This window comes from Saccoglossus kowalevskii, chromosome 12, assembly GCF_978046115.1.
Source record: "Saccoglossus kowalevskii chromosome 12, keSacKowa6.1, whole genome shotgun sequence".
NCBI classification, from domain to species: Eukaryota; Metazoa; Hemichordata; class Enteropneusta; family Harrimaniidae; genus Saccoglossus; species Saccoglossus kowalevskii.
Window position 1 is genome coordinate 26530101 of NC_140652.1, and position 20496 is coordinate 26550596.

The 20496-nt window shown below is 44.9% G+C and overlaps 1 long non-coding RNA gene across 1 annotated transcript in view; it reads left to right on the top strand.

The window, feature by feature from the left end:
• Positions 1–20496, top strand: part of LOC146735674 (uncharacterized) — a 105357-nt gene that overhangs the window by 83032 nt on the left and 1829 nt on the right. The window contains exon 2 of the long non-coding RNA XR_014931250.1: positions 1691–2355. This is a non-coding gene — a long non-coding RNA (uncharacterized LOC146735674). The remainder of the gene's footprint in view (positions 1–1690; positions 2356–20496) is intronic.

The following is a 20496-nucleotide window of genomic DNA, read 5'->3' on the forward strand; positions in this document are numbered from 1 at the left end:
ATATCATATATCTCACTGCTACATCATATCATATATCTCACTGCTACATCATATCATATCTCACTGCTACATCATATCATATATCTCACTGCTACATCATATCATATAAATCACTGCTACATCATATATATCTCACTGCTACAATCATATCATATATCTCACTGCTACATCATATCATATATCTCACTGCTACATCATATCATATATCTCACTGCTACATCATATCATATATCTCACTGCTACATCATATCATATATCTCACTGCTACATCATATCATATATCTCACTGCTACATCATATCATATATCTATCTGCTACATCATATCATATATCTCATTGCTACATCATATCATATATCTCACTGCTACATCATATCATATATCTCAATGCTACATCATATCATATATATCTCACTGCTACATCATATCATATATATCTCACTGCTACATCATATCATATATATCTCACTGCTACATCATATCATATATCTCACTGCTACGTCATATCATATATCTCACTGCTACATCATATCATATAAATCACTGCTACATCATATCATATATCTCACTGCTACATCATATCATATAAATCACTGCTACATCATATATATCTCACTGCTACAATCATATCATATATCTCACTGCTACATCATATCATATATCTCACTTCTACATCATATCATATATCTCACTGCTACATCATATCATATATCTCACTGCTACATCATATCATATATCTCACTGCTACATCATATCATATATCTCACTGCTACATCATATCATATATCTCACTGCTACATCATATCATATAAATCACTGCTACATCATATATATCTCACTGCTACAATCATATCATATATCTCACTGCTACATCATATCATATATCTCACTTCTACATCATATCATATATCTCACTGCTACATCATATATATTTCACTGCTACATCATATCATATATCTCAATGCTACATCATATCATATAACTCACTGCTGCAATCATATCATATATCTCACTGCTACATCATATCATATATCTCACTGCTACATCATATCATATATCTCACTGCTACATCATATCATATATCTCACTGCTACATCATATCATATATCTCGCTGCTACATCATATCATATATCTCGCTGCTACATCATATCATATTTCTCACTGCTGCATCATATAAGTACACAGATATACGGTACATTTATATTTCATTAATGTTTAGAGAGACATGCAATTATATATTTGTGAACCAAACCAAATTGCAGCATCCATTAATATTGATCACACAATTATAATATAAGGTTATTGTAATTATTGCAATATTCATGCCGATGCAATCTGCCTGTATAATTTCTTTATTATTATTAACTGCAAACCACAAGTTTGATTGCTTTTATACTAGATGTATGTACCTCAGGTGGACCTGTCTCAGATTTGTTCATTTTGTGATGATTTCTTAAATTCTCTAATTAAAATGTTGCTAGTAGCAGAGCTATCTCAGTCGGGTTTATTTACAAATAACAGCATCCGGATTTCTTATGGAAGAAAGTTTTAATTTTTACAACTTTTGAATATTTATTTATACTTAATTTTTACAACCCTCAGACGAAGTCACTTCTGGATTTAATTATATTGTTTTGCTGCCAGATAAAATACTTTGAAAATGAAACCTAATTCTTTTTTTCTGTTGCAGACCTTCCTTGCTAATGATCTGAAGAGTGTAGATAATGAAGTTATCTTACATGTATGTAGGCTACTATTCTCGACGTTATCGGAGTATTTCATCCTGCCTATTCAACATCAGCTTCAATGAACAAATGCAATAAAGCAACAATAGTGAAGTAGCTGTGTGTTAAGATCTTTTACTGATACATCTCACAGTCTGGCACCCTTGAGATTTCAACTGTGTACACTATATATCCCTTTACATCGGTACTCCATCACATTTTGAAGTGGTCTATTCCTTGTAGGTGCAATTTTATCGATCGTCTAATTCTCGACATCCTGAATTCATCAAGATTATCATCACCCGAGCAACGATCAATGAATATGTGAATATCTGCTGTACACATTGACTAACAGTACACAGGACACAGTAACCAATATTATGAAAAACAACATTAACAATCAAATGGTACTACAAAAGAACTCATCAGGAAATGGGCAGCATTGATTTTCAGTCTTCATATGTCATGGAGGCGTTTTCATTAAATTTTTAAAGATTAATACAGGGAAAGAAATTGTGATAGCACGACGTGTGCCTTACACGTACATTCATGTAACAAAGTGTGATTCAAGTGAGCTGAATTTCTGGTTGACTGACGACACGGACACATGTACGACTGGAACACATAATAGGTAATCAGTGTAATTGATTTATATATACATCTATCATATTTTTTCCATAAACATCATCATTTTAACGCCTTTCATGAACAATTTTAATTACTCTATTGAACGTATTTTAAGCAATTCCTCAGTTCTAAACATTGTAGCCAGCATTTTTTTCTACTATGGTAGTTTATTCATGTTTCCAGTCCTGTGTATTACTAGTTCTGAGTAGGTCTGTGTAATTGTTACGTTATTCATCGATTGCCATGGTTATCATTGTTGAGAAAAGTAATTGAATAATTCCACTGTTTTGTGTATTTATTATTAAATTTTGATCAGGGCAATAAAAGCGTCATAATCGGTAAATTATTTATGCTAATCAACAATTCACCATCAATTGAGTGGTAAGTGTACTCATGCTAATCAAGCTAGAATTAAGGAGTTGTTTTTTTGTATTCCAAACAAAAGTAACACTGTAATATCATGCCTTTCACAGATGAATGTGCCTCTCTCTGTCCTCAACCTTATACAGGTGTATGTGCCTCTGACTGTCCCCAAACCTTATACAGGTGTATGTGCCTCTGACTGTCCTCAACCTTATACAGGTATATGTGCCTCTCACTGTCCTCAACCTTATACAGGTGTATGTGCCTCTCACTGTCCTCAACCTTATACAGGTGTATGTGCCTCTCACTGTCCTCAACCTTATACATGTGTATGTGCCTCTCACTGTCCTCAACCGTATACAGATGTATATGCCTCTCACTGTCCTCAACCTTATACAGGTGTATGTGCCTCTCACTGTCCTCAACCTTATACAGATGTATATGCCTCTCACTGTCCTCAACCTTATACAGGTGTATGTGCCTCTCACTGTCCTCAACCTTATACAGGTTTATGTGCCTCTCACTGTCCTCAACCTTATACAGGTTTATGTGCCTCTCACTGTCCTCAACCTTATACAGGTGTATGTGCCTCTCACTGTCCTCAACCTTATACATGTGTATGTGCCTCTCACTGTCCTCAACCTTATACAGGTGTATGTGCCTCTCACTCTCCTCAACCTTATACAGGTGTATGTGCCTCTCACTGTCCTCAACCTTATACAGGTGTATGTGCCTCTCACTGTCCTCAACCTTATACAGGTGCATGTGCATCTCACTGTCCTCAACCCTATACAGGTGTATGTTCCTCTCACTGTCATCAACCTTATACAGGTGTATGTGCCTCTCACTGTTCTCAACCTTATACAGGTGTATGTGCCTCTCACTGTCCTCAACCCTATACAGGTGTATGTGCCTCTCATTGTCCTCAACCTTATACAGGTGTATGTGCCTCTAACTGTCCTCAACCTTATACAGGTGTATGTGCCTCTCACTGTCCTCAACCTTATACAGGTTTATGTGCCTCTCACTGTCCTCAACCCTATACAGGTGTATGTGCCTCTCACTGTCCTCAACCTTATACAGGTGTATGTCCCTCTCACATGTCCTCAACCTTATACAGGTGTATGTGCCTCTCACTGTTCTCAACCTTATACAGGTGTATGTGCCTCTCACTGTCCTCAACCCTATACAGGTGTATGTGCATCTCACTGTCCTCAACCTTATACAGGTGTATGTGCCTCCCACTGTCCTCAACCTTATACAGGTGTATGTGCCTCTCACTGTCCTCAACCTTATACTGGTGTATGTGCCTCTCACTGTCCTCAACCTTATACAGGTGTATGTGCCTCTCACTGTCCTCAACCTTATACTGGTGTATGTGCCTCTCACTGTCCTCAACCTTATACAGGTGTATGTGCCTCTCACTGTCCTCAACCTTATACAGGTGTATGTGCCTCTCACTGTCCTCAATCCTATACAGGTATATGTGCCTCTCACTGTCCTTAACCTTATACAGGTGTATGTGCCTCTCACTGTCTTCAACCTTATACAGGTGTATGTGCCTCTCACTGTCCTCAACCTTATACAGGTGTATGTGCCTCTCACTGTCCTCAACCCTATACAGGTGTATGTGCCTCTCACTGTCCTCAATCTTATACAGGTGTATGTGCCTCTCACTGTCCTCAACCTTATACAGGTGTATGTGCCTCTCACTGTCCTCAAACCTATACAGGGGTATGTGCCTCACTGTCCTCAACCCTATACAGGTGTATGTGCCTCTCACTGTCCTCAACCCTATACAGGTGTATGTGCCTCTCACTGTCCTCAATCTTATACAGGTGTATGTGCCTCTCACTGTCCTCTACCTTATACAGGTGTATGTGCCTCTCACTGTCCTCAACCCTATACAGGTGTATGTGCCTCTCACTGTCCTCAACCCTATTTAGGTGTATGTGCTTCTCACTGTCCCCAACCTTATACAGGTGTATGTGCCTCTCACTGTCCCAAACCTTATACAGGTGTATGTGCCTCTCACTGTCCTCAACCCTATACAGGTGTATGTGCCTCTCACTGTCCTCAACCTTATACAGGTGTATGTGCCTCTCACATGTCCTCAACCTTATACAGGTGTATGTGCCTCTCACTGTCCTCAACCCTATACGGGTGTATGTGCCTCTCATTGTCCTCAACCTTATACAGGTGTATGTGCCTCTAACTGTCCTCAACCTTATACAGGTGTATGTGCCTCTCACTGTCCTCAACCTTATACAGGTTTATGTGCCTCTCACTGTCCTCAACCTTATACAGGTGTATGTGCCTCTCACTGTCCTTATACAGGTGTATGTGCCTCTCACTGTCCTCAACCTTATACAGGTTTATGTGACTCTCACTGTCCTCAACCTTATACATGTGTATGTCCCTCTCACTGTCCTCAACCTTATACAGGTGTATGTGCCTCTCACATGTCCTCAACCTTATAATGGTGTATGTGCCTCTCATTGTCCCCAACCTTATACAGGTTTATGTGCCTCTCACTGTCCTCAACCTTATACAGGTGTATGTGCCTCTCACTGTCCTCAACCTTATACAGGTGTATGTGCCTCTCACTGTCCTCAACCTTATACATGTGTATGTGCCTCTCACTGTCCTCAACCTTATACTGGTGTATGTGCCTCTCACTGTCCTCAACCTTATACAGGTGTATGTGCCTCTCACTGTTCTCAACCTTATACAGGTGTATGTGCCTCTCACTGTCCTCAACCCTATACAGGTGTATGTGTCTCTCATTGTCCTCAACCTTATACAGGTGTATGTGCCTCTAACTGTCCTCAACCTTATACAGGTGTATGTGCCTCTCACTGTCCTCAACCTTATACAGGTTTATGTGCCTCTCACTGTCCTCAACCCTATACAGGTGTATGTGCCTCTCACTGTCCTCAACCTTATACAGGTGTATGTCCCTCTCACATGTCCTCAACCTTATACAGGTGTATGTGCCTCTCACTGTTCTCAACCTTATACAGGTGTATGTGCCTCTCACTGTCCTCAACCCTATACAGGTGTATGTGCATCTCACTGTCCTCAACCTTATACAGGTGTATGTGCCTCTCACTGTCCTCAACCTTATACTGGTGTATGTGCCTCTCACTGTCCTCAACCTTATACAGGTGTATGTGCCTCTCACTGTCCTCAACCTTATACTGGTGTATGTGCCTCTCACTGTCCTCAACCTTATACAGGTGTATGTGCCTCTCACTGTCCTCAACCTTATACAGGTGTATGTGCCTCTCACTGTCCTCAATCCTATACACGTATATGTGCCTCTCACTGTCCTTAACCTTATACAGGTGTATGTGCCTCTCACTGTCCTCAACCTTATACAGGTGTATGTGCCTCTCACTGTCCTCAACCTTATACAGGTGTATGTGCCTCTCACTGTCCTCAACCCTATACAGGTGTATGTGCCTCTCACTGTCCTCAATCTTATACAGGTGTATGTGCCTCTCACTGTCCTCAACCTTATACAGGTGTATGTGCCTCTCACTGTCCTCAAACCTATACAGGGGTATGTGCCTCTCACTGTCCTCAACCCTATACAGGTGTATGTGCCTCTCACTGTCCTCAACCCTATACAGGTGTATGTGCCTCTCACTGTCCTCAATCTTATACAGGTGTATGTGCCTCTCACTGTCCTCTACCTTATACAGGTGTATGTGCCTCTCACTGTCCTCAACCCTATACAGGTGTATGTGCCTCTCACTGTCCTCAACCCTATTTAGGTGTATGTGCTTCTCACTGTCCCCAACCTTATACAGGTGTATGTGCCTCTCACTGTCCCAAACCTTATACAGGTGTATGTGCCTCTCACTGTCCTCAACCCTATACAGGTGTATGTGCCTCTCACTGTCCTCAACCTTATACAGGTGTATGTGCCTCTCACATGTCCTCAACCTTATACAGGTGTATGTGCCTCTCACTGTTCTCAACCTTATACAGGTGTATGTGCCTCTCACTGTCCTCAACCCTATACGGGTGTATGTGCCTCTCCTTGTCCTCAACCTTATACAGGTGTATGTGCCTCTAACTGTCCTCAACCTTATACAGGTGTATGTGCCTCTCACTGTCCTCAACCTTATACAGGTTTATGTGCCTCTCACTGTCCTCAACCTTATACAGGTGTATGTGCCTCTCACTGTCCTTATACAGGTGTATGTGCCTCTCACTGTCCTCAACCTTATACAGGTTTATGTGACTCTCACTGTCCTCAACCTTATACATGTGTATGTCCCTCTCACTGTCCTCAACCTTATACAGGTGTATGTGCCTCTCATTGTCCTCAACCTTATACAGGTTTATGTGCCTCTCACTGTCCTCAACCTTATACAGGTGTATGTGCCTCTCACTGTCCTCAACCTTATACAGGTGTATGTGCCTCTCACTGTCCTCAACCTTATACAGGTGTATGTGCCTCTCACTGTCCTCAACCTTATACTGGTGTATGTGCCTCTCACTGTCCTCAACCTTATACAGGTGTATGTGCCTCTCACTGTCCTCAACCTTATAATGGTGTATGTGCCTCTCACTGTCCTCAACCTTATACAGGTGTATGTGCCTCTCACTGTCCTCAACCTTATACAGGTGTATGTGCCTCTCACTGTCCTCAATCCTATACAGGTATATGTGCCTCTCACTGTCCTTAACCTTATACAGGTGTATGTGCCTCTCGCTGTCCTCAACCTTATACAGGTGTATGTGCCTCTCACTGTCCTCAACCTTATACAGGTGTATGTGCCTCTCACTGTCCTCAACCCTATACAGGTGTATGTGCCTCTCACTGTCCTCAATCTTATACAGGTGTATGTGCCTCTTACTGTCCTCAACCTTATACAGGTGTATGTGCCTCTCACTGTCCTCAACCCTATACAGGGGTATGTGCCTCTCACTGTCCTCAACCCTATACAGGTGTATGTGCCTCTCACTGTCCTCAATCTTATACAGGTGTATGTGCCTCTCACTGTTCTCAACCTTATACAGGTGTATGTGCCTCTCACTGTCCTCAACCCTATACAGGTGTATGTGCCTCTCACTGTCCTCAACCTTATACAGGTGTATGTGCCTCTCACTGTCCTCAACCTTATACAGGTGTATGTGCCTATCACTGTCCTCAATCATACACAGGTGTATGTGCCTCTCACTGTCTTCAACCATACACAGGTGTATGTGCCTCTCACTGTCTTCAACCTTATACAGGTTTATGTTCCTCTCACTGTCCTTATTCTTATACAGGTGTATGTGCCTCTCACTGTCCTCCACCTTATACAGGTTTATGTTCCTCTCACTGTCCTCAACCTTTTACAAGTGTATGTGCCTCTCGCTGTCCCCAACCTTATACAGGTGTATGTGCCTCTCACTGTCCTCAACCTTATACAGGTGTATGTTCCTCTCACTGTCCTCAACCCTATACAGGTGTATGTGCCTCTCACTGTCCTCAACCCTATACAGGTGTATGTGCCTCTCACTGTCCTCAGCCCTATACAGGTGTATGTGCCTCTCACTGTCCTCTACCCTATACAGGTGTATGTGCCTCTCACTGTCCTCAACACTATACAGGTGTATGTGCCTCTCACTGTCCTCAACCCTAAACAGGTGTATGTGCCTCATACTGTCCTCAACCCTATACAGGTGTATGTGCCTCTCACTGTCCTCAACCCTATACAGGTGTATGTGCCTCTCACTGTCCCCAACCCTATACAGGTGTATGTGCCTCTCACTGTCCTCAACCCTATACAGGTGTATGTGCCTCTCACTGTCCTCAACCTTACACAGGTGTATGTGCCTCTCACTGTCCTCAACCTTATACAGGTGTATGTGCCTCTCACTTTCCTCAACCTTATACAGGTGTGTGTGCCTCTCACTGTCCTCAACCCTATACAGGTGTATGTGCCTCTCACTGTCCTCAGCCCTATACAGGTGTATGTGCCTCTCACTGTCCTCTACCCTATACAGGTGTATGTGCCTCTCACTGTCCTCAACACTATACAGGTGTATGTGCCTCTCACTGTCCTCAACCCTAAACAGGTGTATGTGCCTCATACTGTCCTCAACCCTATACAGGTGTATGTGCCTCTCACTGTCCTCAACCCTATACAGGTGTATGTGCCTCTCACTGTCCCCAACCCTATACAGGTGTATGTGCCTCTCACTGTCCTCAACCCTATACAGGTGTATGTGCCTCTCACTGTCCTCAACCTTACACAGGTGCATGTGCCTCTCACTGTCCTCAACCTTATACAGGTGTATGTGCCTCTCACTTTCCTCAACCTTATACAGGTGTGTGTGCCTCTCACTGTCCTCAACCCTATACAGGTGTATGTGCCTCTCACTGTCCTCAACCCTATACAGGTGTATGTGCCTCTCACTGTCCTCAACCCTATACAGGTGTATGTGCCTCTCACTGTCCTCAACCCTATACAAGTGTATGTGCCTCTCCCTGTCCTCAACACTATACAGGTGTATGTGCCTCTCACTGTCCTCAACCTTATGCAAGTATACATGTATGTGTCTCTCACTGTCCTCAACATTATACAGGTGTATGTGCCCCTCACTGTCCTTAACGTTTTACAGGTGTATGTGCCTCTCACTGTCCTCAACCTTATACAGGTGTATGTGCCTCTCACTGTCCTCAACCCTATACAGGTGTATGTGCCTCTCACTGTCCTCAACCTTATACAGGTGTATGTGCCTCTCACTGTCCTCAACCTTATACAGGTGTATGTGCCTATCACTGTCCTCAATCATACACAGGTGTATGTGCCTCTCACTGTCTTCAACCATACACAGGTGTATGTGCCTCTCACTGTCTTCAACCTTATACAGGTTTATGTTCCTCTCACTGTCCTTATTCTTATACAGGTGTATGTGCCTCTCACTGTCCTCCACCTTATACAGGTTTATGTTCCTCTCACTGTCCTCAACCTTTTACAAGTGTATGTGCCTCTCGCTGTCCCCAACCTTATACAGGTGTATGTGCCTCTCACTGTCCTCAACCTTATACAGGTGTATGTTCCTCTCACTGTCCTCAACCCTATACAGGTGTATGTGCCTCTCACTGTCCTCAACCCTATACAGGTGTATGTGCCTCTCACTGTCCTCAGCCCTATACAGGTGTATGTGCCTCTCACTGTCCTCTACCCTATACAGGTGTATGTGCCTCTCACTGTCCTCAACACTATACAGGTGTATGTGCCTCTCACTGTCCTCAACCCTAAACAGGTGTATGTGCCTCAAACTGGCCTCAACCCTATACAGGTGTATGTGCCTCTCACTGTCCTCAACCCTATACAGGTGTATGTGCCTCTCACTGTCCCCAACCCTATACAGGTGTATGTGCCTCTCACTGTCCTCAACCCTATACAGGTGTATGTGCCTCTCACTGTCCTCAACCTTACACAGGTGTATGTGCCTCTCACTGTCCTCAACCTTATACAGGTGTATGTGCCTCTCACTTTCCTCAACCTTATACAGGTGTGTGTGCCTCTCACTGTCCTCAACCCTATACAGGTGTATGTGCCTCTCACTGTCCTCAACCCTATACAGGTGTATGTGCCTCTCACTGTCCTCAACCCTATACAGGTGTATGTGCCTCTCACTGTCTTCAACCCTATACAAGTCTATGTGCCTCTCCCTGTCCTCAACACTATACAGGTGTATGTGCCTCTCACTGTCTTCAACCTTATGCAAGTATACATGTATGTGTCTCTCACTGTCCTCAACATTATACAGGTGTATGTGCCCCTCACTGTCCTTAACGTTTTACAGGTGTATGTGCCTCTCACTGTCCTCAACCTTATACAGGTGTATGTGCCTCTCACTGTCCCCAACCTTATACAGGTGTATGTGCCTCTCACTGTCCTCAACCTTATACAGGTGAATGTGCCCCTCACTGTCCTTAACCTTATACAGGTGTATGTGCCTCTCACTGTCCTCAACACTATACAGGTGTATGTGCCTCTCACTGTCCTCAACCTTATGCAAGTATACATGTATGTGTCTCTCACTGTCCTCAACATTATACAGGTGTATGTGCCTCTCACTGTCCTCAACCTTATACAGGTGTATGTGCCCCTCACTGTCCTTAACGTTTTACAGGTGTATGTGCCTCTCACTGTCCTTAACCTTATACAGGTGTATGTGCCTCTCACTGTCCTCAACCTTATACAGGTGTATGTGCCTCTCACTGTCCTCAACCTTATACAGGTGTATGTGCCTCTCACTGTCCTCAACCCTATACAGGTGTATGTGCCTCTCACTGTCCTCAATCTTATACAGGTGTATGTGCCTCTTACTGTCCTCAACCTTATACAGGTGTATGTGCCTCTCACTGTCCTCAACCCTATACAGGGGTATGTGCCTCTCACTGTCCTCAACCCTATACAGGTGTATGTGCCTCTCACTGTCCTCAATCTTATACAGGTGTATGTGCCTCTCACTGTTCTCATCCTTATACAGGTGTATGTGCCTCTCACTGTCCTCAACCCTATACAGGTGTATGTGCCTCTCACTGTCCTCAACCTTATACAGGTGTATGTGCCTCTCACTGTCCTCAACCTTATACAGGTGTATGTGCCTATCACTGTCCTCAATCATACACAGGTGTATGTGCCTCTCACTGTCTTCAACCATACACAGGTGTATGTGCCTCTCACTGTCTTCAACCTTATACAGGTTTATGTTCCTCTCACTGTCCTTATTCTTATACAGGTGTATGTGCCTCTCACTGTCCTCAACCTTATACAGGTTTATGTTCCTCTCACTGTCCTCAACCTTTTACAAGTGTATGTGCCTCTCGCTGTCCCCAACCTTATACAGGTGTATGTGCCTCTCACTGTCCTCAACCTTATTCAGGTGTATGTTCCTCTCACTGTCCTCAACCCTATACAGGTGTATGTGCCTCTCACTGTCCTCAGCCCTATACAGGTGTATGTGCCTCTCACTGTCCTCTACCCTATACAGGTGTATGTGCCTCTCACTGTCCTCAACACTATACAGGTGTATGTGCCTCTCACTGTCCTCAACCCTAAACAGGTGTATGTGCCTCATACTGTCCTCAACCCTATACAGGTGTAAGTGCCTCTCACTGTCCTCAACCCTATACAGGTGTATGTGCCTCTCACTGTCCCCAACCCTATACAGGTGTATGTGCCTCTCACTGTCCTCAACCCTATACAGGTGTATGTGCCTCTCACTGTCCTCAACCTTACACAGGTGTATGTGCCTCTCACTGTCCTCAACCTTATACAGGTGTATGTGCCTCTCACTTTCCTCAACCTTATACAGGTGTGTGTGCCTCTCACTGTCCTCAACCCTATACAGGTGTATGTGCCTCTCACTGTCCTCAACCCTATACAGGTGTATGTGCCTCTCACTGTCCTCAACCCTATACAGGTGTATGTGCCTCTCACTGTCCTCAACCCTATACAAGTGTATGTGCCTCTCACTGTCCTCAACACTATACAGGTGTATGTGCCTCTCACTGTCCTCAACCTTATGCAAGTATACATGTATGTGTCTCTCACTGTCCTCAACATTATAGAGGTGTATGTGCCCCTCACTGTCCTTAACGTTTTACAGGTGTATGTGCCTCTCACTCTCCTCAACCTTATACAGGTGTATGTGCCTCTCACTGTCCCCAACCTTATATAGGTGTATGTGCCTCTCACTGTCCTCAACCTTATACAGGTGAATGTGCCCCTCACTGTCCTTAACTTTATACAGGTGTATGTGCCTCTCACTGTCCTCAACACTATACAGGTGTATGTGCCTCTCACTGTCCTCAACCTTATGCAAGTATACATGTATGTGTCTCTCACTGTCCTCAACATTATACAGGTGTATGTGCCTCTCACTGTCCTCAACCTTATACAGGTGTATGTGCCCCTCACTGTCCTTAACGTTTTACAGGTGTATGTGCCTCTCACTGTCCTCAACCTTATACAGGTGTATGTGCCTCTCACTGTCCCCAACCTTATACAGGTGTATGTGCCTCTCACTGTCCTCAACCTTATACAGGTGAATGTGCCCCTCACTGTCCTTAACCTTATACAGGTGTATGTGCCTCTCACTGTCCTCAACACTATACAGGTGTATGTGCCTCTCACTATCCTCAACCTTATACAGGTGTATGTGTCTTTCACTGTCCTCAACATTATACAGGTGAATGTGCCCCTCACTGTCCTTAACGTTTTACAGGTGTATGTGCCTCTCACTGTCCTCAACCTTATACAGGTGAATGTGCCCCTCACTGTCCTTAACGTTTTACAGGTGTATGTGCCTCTCACTGTCCTCAACCTTATACAGGTGTATGTGCCTCTCACTGTCCTTAACCTTATACCGGTGTATGTGCCCCTCACTGTCCTCAACACTATACAGGTGTATGTGCCTCTCACTGTCCTCAACCCTAAACAGGTGTATGTGCCTCATACTGTCCTCAACCTTATACAGGTGTATGTGCCTCTCACTGTCCTCAAGCCTATACAGGTGTATGTGCCTCTCACTGTCCCCAACCCTATACAGGTGTATGTGCCTCTCACTGTCCTCAACCCTATACAGGTGTATGTGCCTCTCACTGTCCTCAACCTTACACAGGTGTATGTGCCTCTCACTGTCCTCAACCTTATACAGGTGTATGTGCCTCTCACTTTCCTCAAACTTATACAGGTGTGTGTGCCTCTCACTGTCCTCAACCCTATACAGGTGTATGTGTCTCTCACTGTCCTCAACATTATACAGGTGTATGTGCCTCTCACTGTCCTCAACCTTATACAGGTGTATGTGCCCCTCACTGTCCTTAACGTTTTACTGGTGTATGTGCCTCTCACTGTCCTCATCCTTATACAGGTGTATGTGCCTCTCGCTGTCCCCAACCTTATACAGGTGTATGTGCCTCTCACTGTCCTCAACCTTATACAGGTGAATGTGCCCCTCACTGTCCTTAACCTTATACAGGTGTATGTGCCTCTCACTGTCCTCAACACTATACAGGTGTATGTGCCTCTCACTGTCCTCAACCTTATACAGGTGTATGTGCCTCTCACTGTCCTCAACACTATACAGGTGTATGTGCCTCTCACTGTCCTCAACATTATGCAAGTATACATGTATGTGTCTCTCACTGTCCTCAACATTATACAGGTGTATGTGCCTCTCACTGTTCTCAACCTTATACAGGTGTATGTGCCTCTCACTGTCCTCAACCTTATGCAAGTATACATGTATGTGCCTCTCACTGTCCTCAACGTTTTACAGGTGTATGTGCCACTCACTGTCCTCAACCTTATACAGGTGAATGTGCCCCTCACTGTCCTTAACGTTTTACAGGTGTATGTGCCTCTCACTGTCCTCAACCTTATACAGGTGTATGTGCCTCTCACTGTCCTCAACCTTATACAGGTGAATGTGTCCCTCACTGTCCTTAACGTTTTACAGGTGTATGTGCCTCTCACTGTCCTCAACCTTATACAGGTGTATGTGCCTCTCACTGCCCTTAACCTTATACCGGTGTATGTGCCCCTCACTGTCCTCAACCTTATACAGGTGTATGTGCCTCTCACTGTCCTCAACCTTATACAGGTGTGTGTGCCTCTCACTGTCTTCAACCTTATACAGGTGTATGTGCCTCTCACTGTCTTCAACGTTTTACAGGTGTATGTGCCTCTCACTGTCCTCAACCTTATACAGGTGTATGTGCCTCTCACTGTCCTTAACCTTATACCGGTGTATGTGCCCCTCACTGTCCTCAACCTTATACAGGTGTATGTGCCTCTCACTGTCCTCAACCTTATACAGGTGTGTGTGCCTCTCACTGTCTTCAACCTTATACAGGTGTGTGTGCCTCTCACTGTCTTCAACCTTATACAGGTGTGTGTGCCTCTCACTGTCTTCAACCTTATACAGGTGTATGTGCCTCTCACTGTCTTCAACCTTATACAGGTGTATGTGCCTCTCACTGTCTTCAACCTTATACAGGTGTATGTGCCTCTCACTGTCTTCAACCTTATACAGGTGTATGTGCCTCTCTCTGTCCTCAACCTTATACAGGTGTATGTGCCTCTCACTGTCCTCAACCTTACACAGGTGTGTGTGCCTCTCACTGTCTTCAACCTTATACAGGTGTGTGTGCCTCTCACTGTCTTCAACCTTATACAGGTGTGTGTGTGCCTCTCACTGTCTTCAACCTTATACAGGTGTATGTGCCTCTCACTGTCTTCAACCTTATACAGGTGTATGTGCCTCTCACTGTCTTCAGCCTTATACAGGTGTGTGTGCCTCTCACTGTCTTCAACCTTATACAGGTGTATGTGCCTCTCTCTGTCCTCAACCTTATACAGGTGTATGTGCCACTCACTGTCCTCAACCTTATACAGGTGTATGTGCCTCTCTCTGTCCTCAACCTTATACAGGTGTATGTGCCACTCACTGTCCTCAACCTTATACAGGTGTATGTGCCTCTCACTGTCCTCAACACTATACAGGTGTATGTGCCACTCACTGTCCTCAACCTTATACAGGTGTATGTGCCTCTCTCTGTCCTCAACCTTATACAGGTGTATGTGCCACTCACTGTCCTCAACCTTATACAGGTGTATGTGCCTCTCACTGTCCTCAACACTATACAGGTGTATGTGCCACTCACTGTCCTCAACCTTATACAGGTGTGTGTGCCTCTCACTGTCTTCAACCTTATACAGGTGTGTGTGCCTCTCACTGTCTTCAACTTTATACAGGTGTGTGTGTGCCTCTCACTGTCTTCAACCTTATACAGGTGTATGTGCCTCTCACTGTCTTCAACCTTATACAGGTGTATGTGCCTCTCACTGTCTTCAACCTTATACAGGTGTATGTGCCTCTCACTGTCTTCAACCTTATACAGGTGTATGTGCCTCTCACTGTCCTCAACCCTAAACAGGTGTATGTGCCTCATACTGTCCTCAACCCTATACAGGTGTATGTGCCTCTCACTGTCCTCAACCCTATACAGGTGTATGTGCCTCTCACTGTCCCCAACCCTATACAGGTGTATGTGCCTCTCACTGTCCTCAACCCTATACAGGTGTATGTGCCTCTCACTGTCCTCAACCTTACACATGTGTATGTGCCTCTCACTGTCCTCAACCTTATACAGGTGTATGTGCCTCTCACTTTCCTCAAACTTATACAGGTGTGTGTGCCTCTCACTGTCCTCAACCCTATACAGGTGTATGTGTCTCTCACTGTCCTCAACATTATACAGGTGTATGTGCCTCTCACTGTCCTCAACCTTATACAGGTGTATGTGCCCCTCACTGTCCTTAACGTTTTACAGGTGTATGTGCCTCTCACTGTCCTCAACCTTATACAGGTGTATGTGCCTCTCACTGTCCCCAACCTTATACAGGTGTATGTGCCTCTCACTGTCCTCAACCTTATACAGGTGAATGTGCCCCTCACTGTCCTTAACCTTATACAGGTGTATGTGCCTCTCACTGTCCTCAACACTATACAGGTGTATGTGCCTCTCACTGTCCTCAACCTTATACAGGTGTATGTGCCTCTCACTGTCCTCAACACTATACAGGTGTATGTGCCTCTCACTGTCCTCAACATTATGCAAGTATACATGTATGTGTCTCTCACTGTCCTCAACATTATACAGGTGTATGTGCCTCTCACTGTTCTCAACCTTATACAGGTGTATGTGCGTCTCACTGCCCTCAACCTTATGCAAGTATACATGTATGTGCCTCTCACTGTCCTCAACGTTTTACAGGTGTATGTGCCACTCACTGTCCTCAACCTTATACAAGTGAATGTGCCCCTCACTGTCCTTAACGTTTTACAGGTGTATGTGCCTCTCACTGTCCTCAACCTTATACAGGTGTATGTGCCCCTCACTGTCCTTAACGTTTTACAGGTGTATGTGCCTCTCACTGTCCTCAACCTTATACAGGTGTATGTGCCTCTCACTGCCCTTAACCTTATACCGGTGTATGTGCCCCTCACTGTCCTCAACCTTATACAGGTGTATGTGCCTCTCACTGTCCTCAACCTTATACAGGTGTGTGTGCCTCTCACTGTCTTCAACCTTATACAGGTGTATGTGCCTCTCACTGTCTTCAACGTTTTACAGGTGTATGTGCCTCTCACTGTCCTCAACCTTATACAGGTGTATGTGCCTCTCACTGTCCTTAACCTTATACCAGTGTATGTGCCCCTCACTGTCCTCAACCTTATACAGGTGTATGTGCCTCTCACTGTCCTCAACCTTATACAGGTGTGTGTGCCTCTCACTGTCTTCAACCTTATACAGGTGTGTGTGCCTCTCACTGTCTTCAACCTTATACAGGTGTGTGTGCCTCTCACTGTCTTCAACCTTATACAGGTGTGTGTGCCTCTCACTGTCTTCAACCTTATACAGGTGTATGTGCCTCTCACTGTCTTCAACCTTATACAGGTGTATGTGCCTCTCACTGTCTTCAACCTTATACAGGTGTATGTGCCTCTCACTGTCTTCAACCTTATACAGGTGTATGTGCCTCTCTCTGTCCTCAACCTTATACAGGTGTATGTGCCTCTCACTGTCCTCAACCTTATACAGGTGTGTGTGCCTCTCACTGTCTTCAACCTTATACAGGTGTGTGTGCCTCTCACTGTCTTCAACCTTATACAGGTGTGTGTGTGCCTCTCACTGTCTTCAACCTTATACAGGTGTATGTGCCTCTCACTGTCTTCAACCTTATACAGGTGTATGTGCCTCTCACTGTCTTCAGCCTTATACAGGTGTGTGTGCCTCTCACTGTCTTCAACCTTATACAGGTGTATGTGCCTCTCTCTGTCCTCAACCTTATACAGGTGTATGTGCCACTCACTGTCCTCAACCTTATACAGGTGTATGTGCCTCTCTCTGTCCTCAACCTTATACAGGTGTATGTGCCTCTCACTGTCTTCAACCTTATACAGGTGTATGTGCCTCTCACTGTCTTCAGCCTTATACAGGTGTGTGTGCCTCTCACTGTCTTCAACCTTATACAGGTGTATGTGCCTCTCTCTGTCCTCAACCTTATACAGGTGTATGTGCCACTCACTGTCCTCAACCTTATACAGGTGTATGTGCCTCTCTCTGTCCTCAACCTTATACAGGTGTATGTGCCACTCACTGTCCTCAACCTTATACAGGTGTATGTGCCTCTCACTGTCCTCAACACTATACAGGTGTATGTGCCACTCACTGTCCTCAACCTTATACAGGTGTATGTGCCTCTCTCTGTCCTCAACCTTATACAGGTGTATGTGCCACTCACTGTCCTCAACCTTATACAGGTGTATGTGCCTCTCACTGTCCTCAACACTATACAGGTGTATGTGCCACTCACTGTCCTCAACCTTATACAGGTGTGTGTGCCTCTCACTGTCTTCAACCTTATACAGGTGTGTGTGCCTCTCACTGTCTTCAACTTTATACAGGTGTGTGTGTGCCTCTCACTGTCTTCAACCTTATACAGGTGTATGTGCCTCTCACTGTCTTCAACCTTATACAGGTGTATGTGCCTCTCACTGTCTTCAACCTTATACAGGTGTATGTGCCTCTCACTGTCTTCAACCTTATACAGGTGTATGTGCCTCTCACTGTCCTCAACCCTAAACAGGTGTATGTGCCTCATACTGTCCTCAACCCTATACAGGTGTATGTGCCTCTCACTGTCCTCAACCCTATATAGGTGTATGTGCCTCTCACTGTCCCCAACCCTATACAGGTGTATGTGCCTCTCACTGTCCTCAACCCTATACAGGTGTATGTGCCTCTCACTGTCCTCAACCTTACACATGTGTATGTGCCTCTCACTGTCCTCAACCTTATACAGGTGTATGTGCCTCTCACTTTCCTCAAACTTATACAGGTGTGTGTGCCTCTCACTGTCCTCAACCCTATACAGGTGTATGTGTCTCTCACTGTCCTCAACATTATACAGGTGTATGTGCCTCTCACTGTCCTCAACCTTATACAGGTGTATGTGCCCCTCACTGTCCTTAACGTTTTACAGGTGTATGTGCCTCTCACTGTCCTCAACCTTATACAGGTGTATGTGCCTCTCACTGTCCCCAACCTTATACAGGTGTATGTGCCTCTCACTGTCCTCAACCTTATACAGGTGAATGTGCCCCTCACTGTCCTTAACCTTATACAGGTGTATGTGCCTCTCACTGTCCTCAACACTATACAGGTGTATGTGCCTCTCACTGTCCTCAACCTTATACAGGTGTATGTGCCTCTCACTGTCCTCAACACTATACAGGTGTATGTGCCTCTCACTGTCCTCAACACTATACAGGTGTATGTGCCTCTCACTGTCCTCAACATTATGCAAGTATACATGTATGTGTCTCTCACTGTCCTCAACATTATACAGGTGTATGTGCCTCTCACTGTTCTCAACCTTATACAGGTGTATGTGCGTCTCACTGCCCTCAACCTTATGCAAGTATACATGTATGTGCCTCTCACTGTCCTCAACGTTTTACAGGTGTATGTGCCACTCACTGTCCTCAACCTTATACAAGTGAATGTGCCCCTCACTGTCCTTAACGTTTTACAGGTGTATGTGCCTCTCACTGTCCTCAACCTTATACAGGTGTATGTGCCTCTCACTGTCCTCAACCTTATACAGGTGAATGTGCCCCTCACTGTCCTTAACGTTTTACAGGTGTGTATGTGCCTCTCACTGTCCTCAACCTTATACAGGTGTATGTGCCTCTCACTGCCCTTAACCTTATACCGGTGTATGTGCCCCTCACTGTCCTCAACCTTATACAGGTGTGTGTGTGCCTCTCACTGTCTTCAACCTTATACAGGTGTATGTGCCTCTCACTGTCTTCAACCTTATACAGGTGTATGTGCCTCTCACTGTCTTCAACCTTATACAGGTGTATGTGCCTCTCACTGTCTTCAACCTTATACAGGTGTATGTGCCTCTCTCTGTCCTCAACCTTATACCAGTGTATGTGCCACTCACTGTCCTCAACCTTATACAGGTGTATGTGCCTCTCACTGTCCTCAACACTATACAGGTGTATGTGCCTCTCACTGTCCTCAACACTATACAGGTGTATGTGCCTCTCACTGTCTTCAACCTTATACAGGTGTATGTGCCTCTCACTGTCTTCAACCTTATACAGGTGTATGTGCCTCTCACTGTCCTCAACCTTATACAGGTGTATGTGCCTCTCACTGTCCTTAACCTTATACCGGTGTATGTGCCCCTCACTGTCCTCAACCTTATACAGGTGTATGTGCCTCTCACTGTCCTCAACCTTATACAGGTGTGTGTGCCTCTCACTGTCTTCAACCTTATACAGGTGTGTGTGCCTCTCACTGTCTTCAACCTTATACAGGTGTATGTGCCTCTCACTGTCTTCAACCTTATACAGGTGTATGTGCCTCTCTCTGTCCTCAACCTTATACAGGTGTATGTGCCTCTCACTGTCCTCAACCTTATACAGGTGTGTGTGCCTCTCACTGTCTTCAACCTTATACAGGTGTATGTTCCTCTCACTGTCTTCAACCTTATACAGGTGTATGTGCCTCTCACTGTCTTCAACCTTATACAGGTGTATGTGCCTCTCTCTGTCCTCAACCTTATACAGGTGTATGTGCCTCTCACTGTCCTCAACCTTATACAGGTGTGTGTGCCTCTCTCTGTCCTCAACCTTATACAGGTGTATGTGCCTCTCACTGTCCTCAACCTTATAC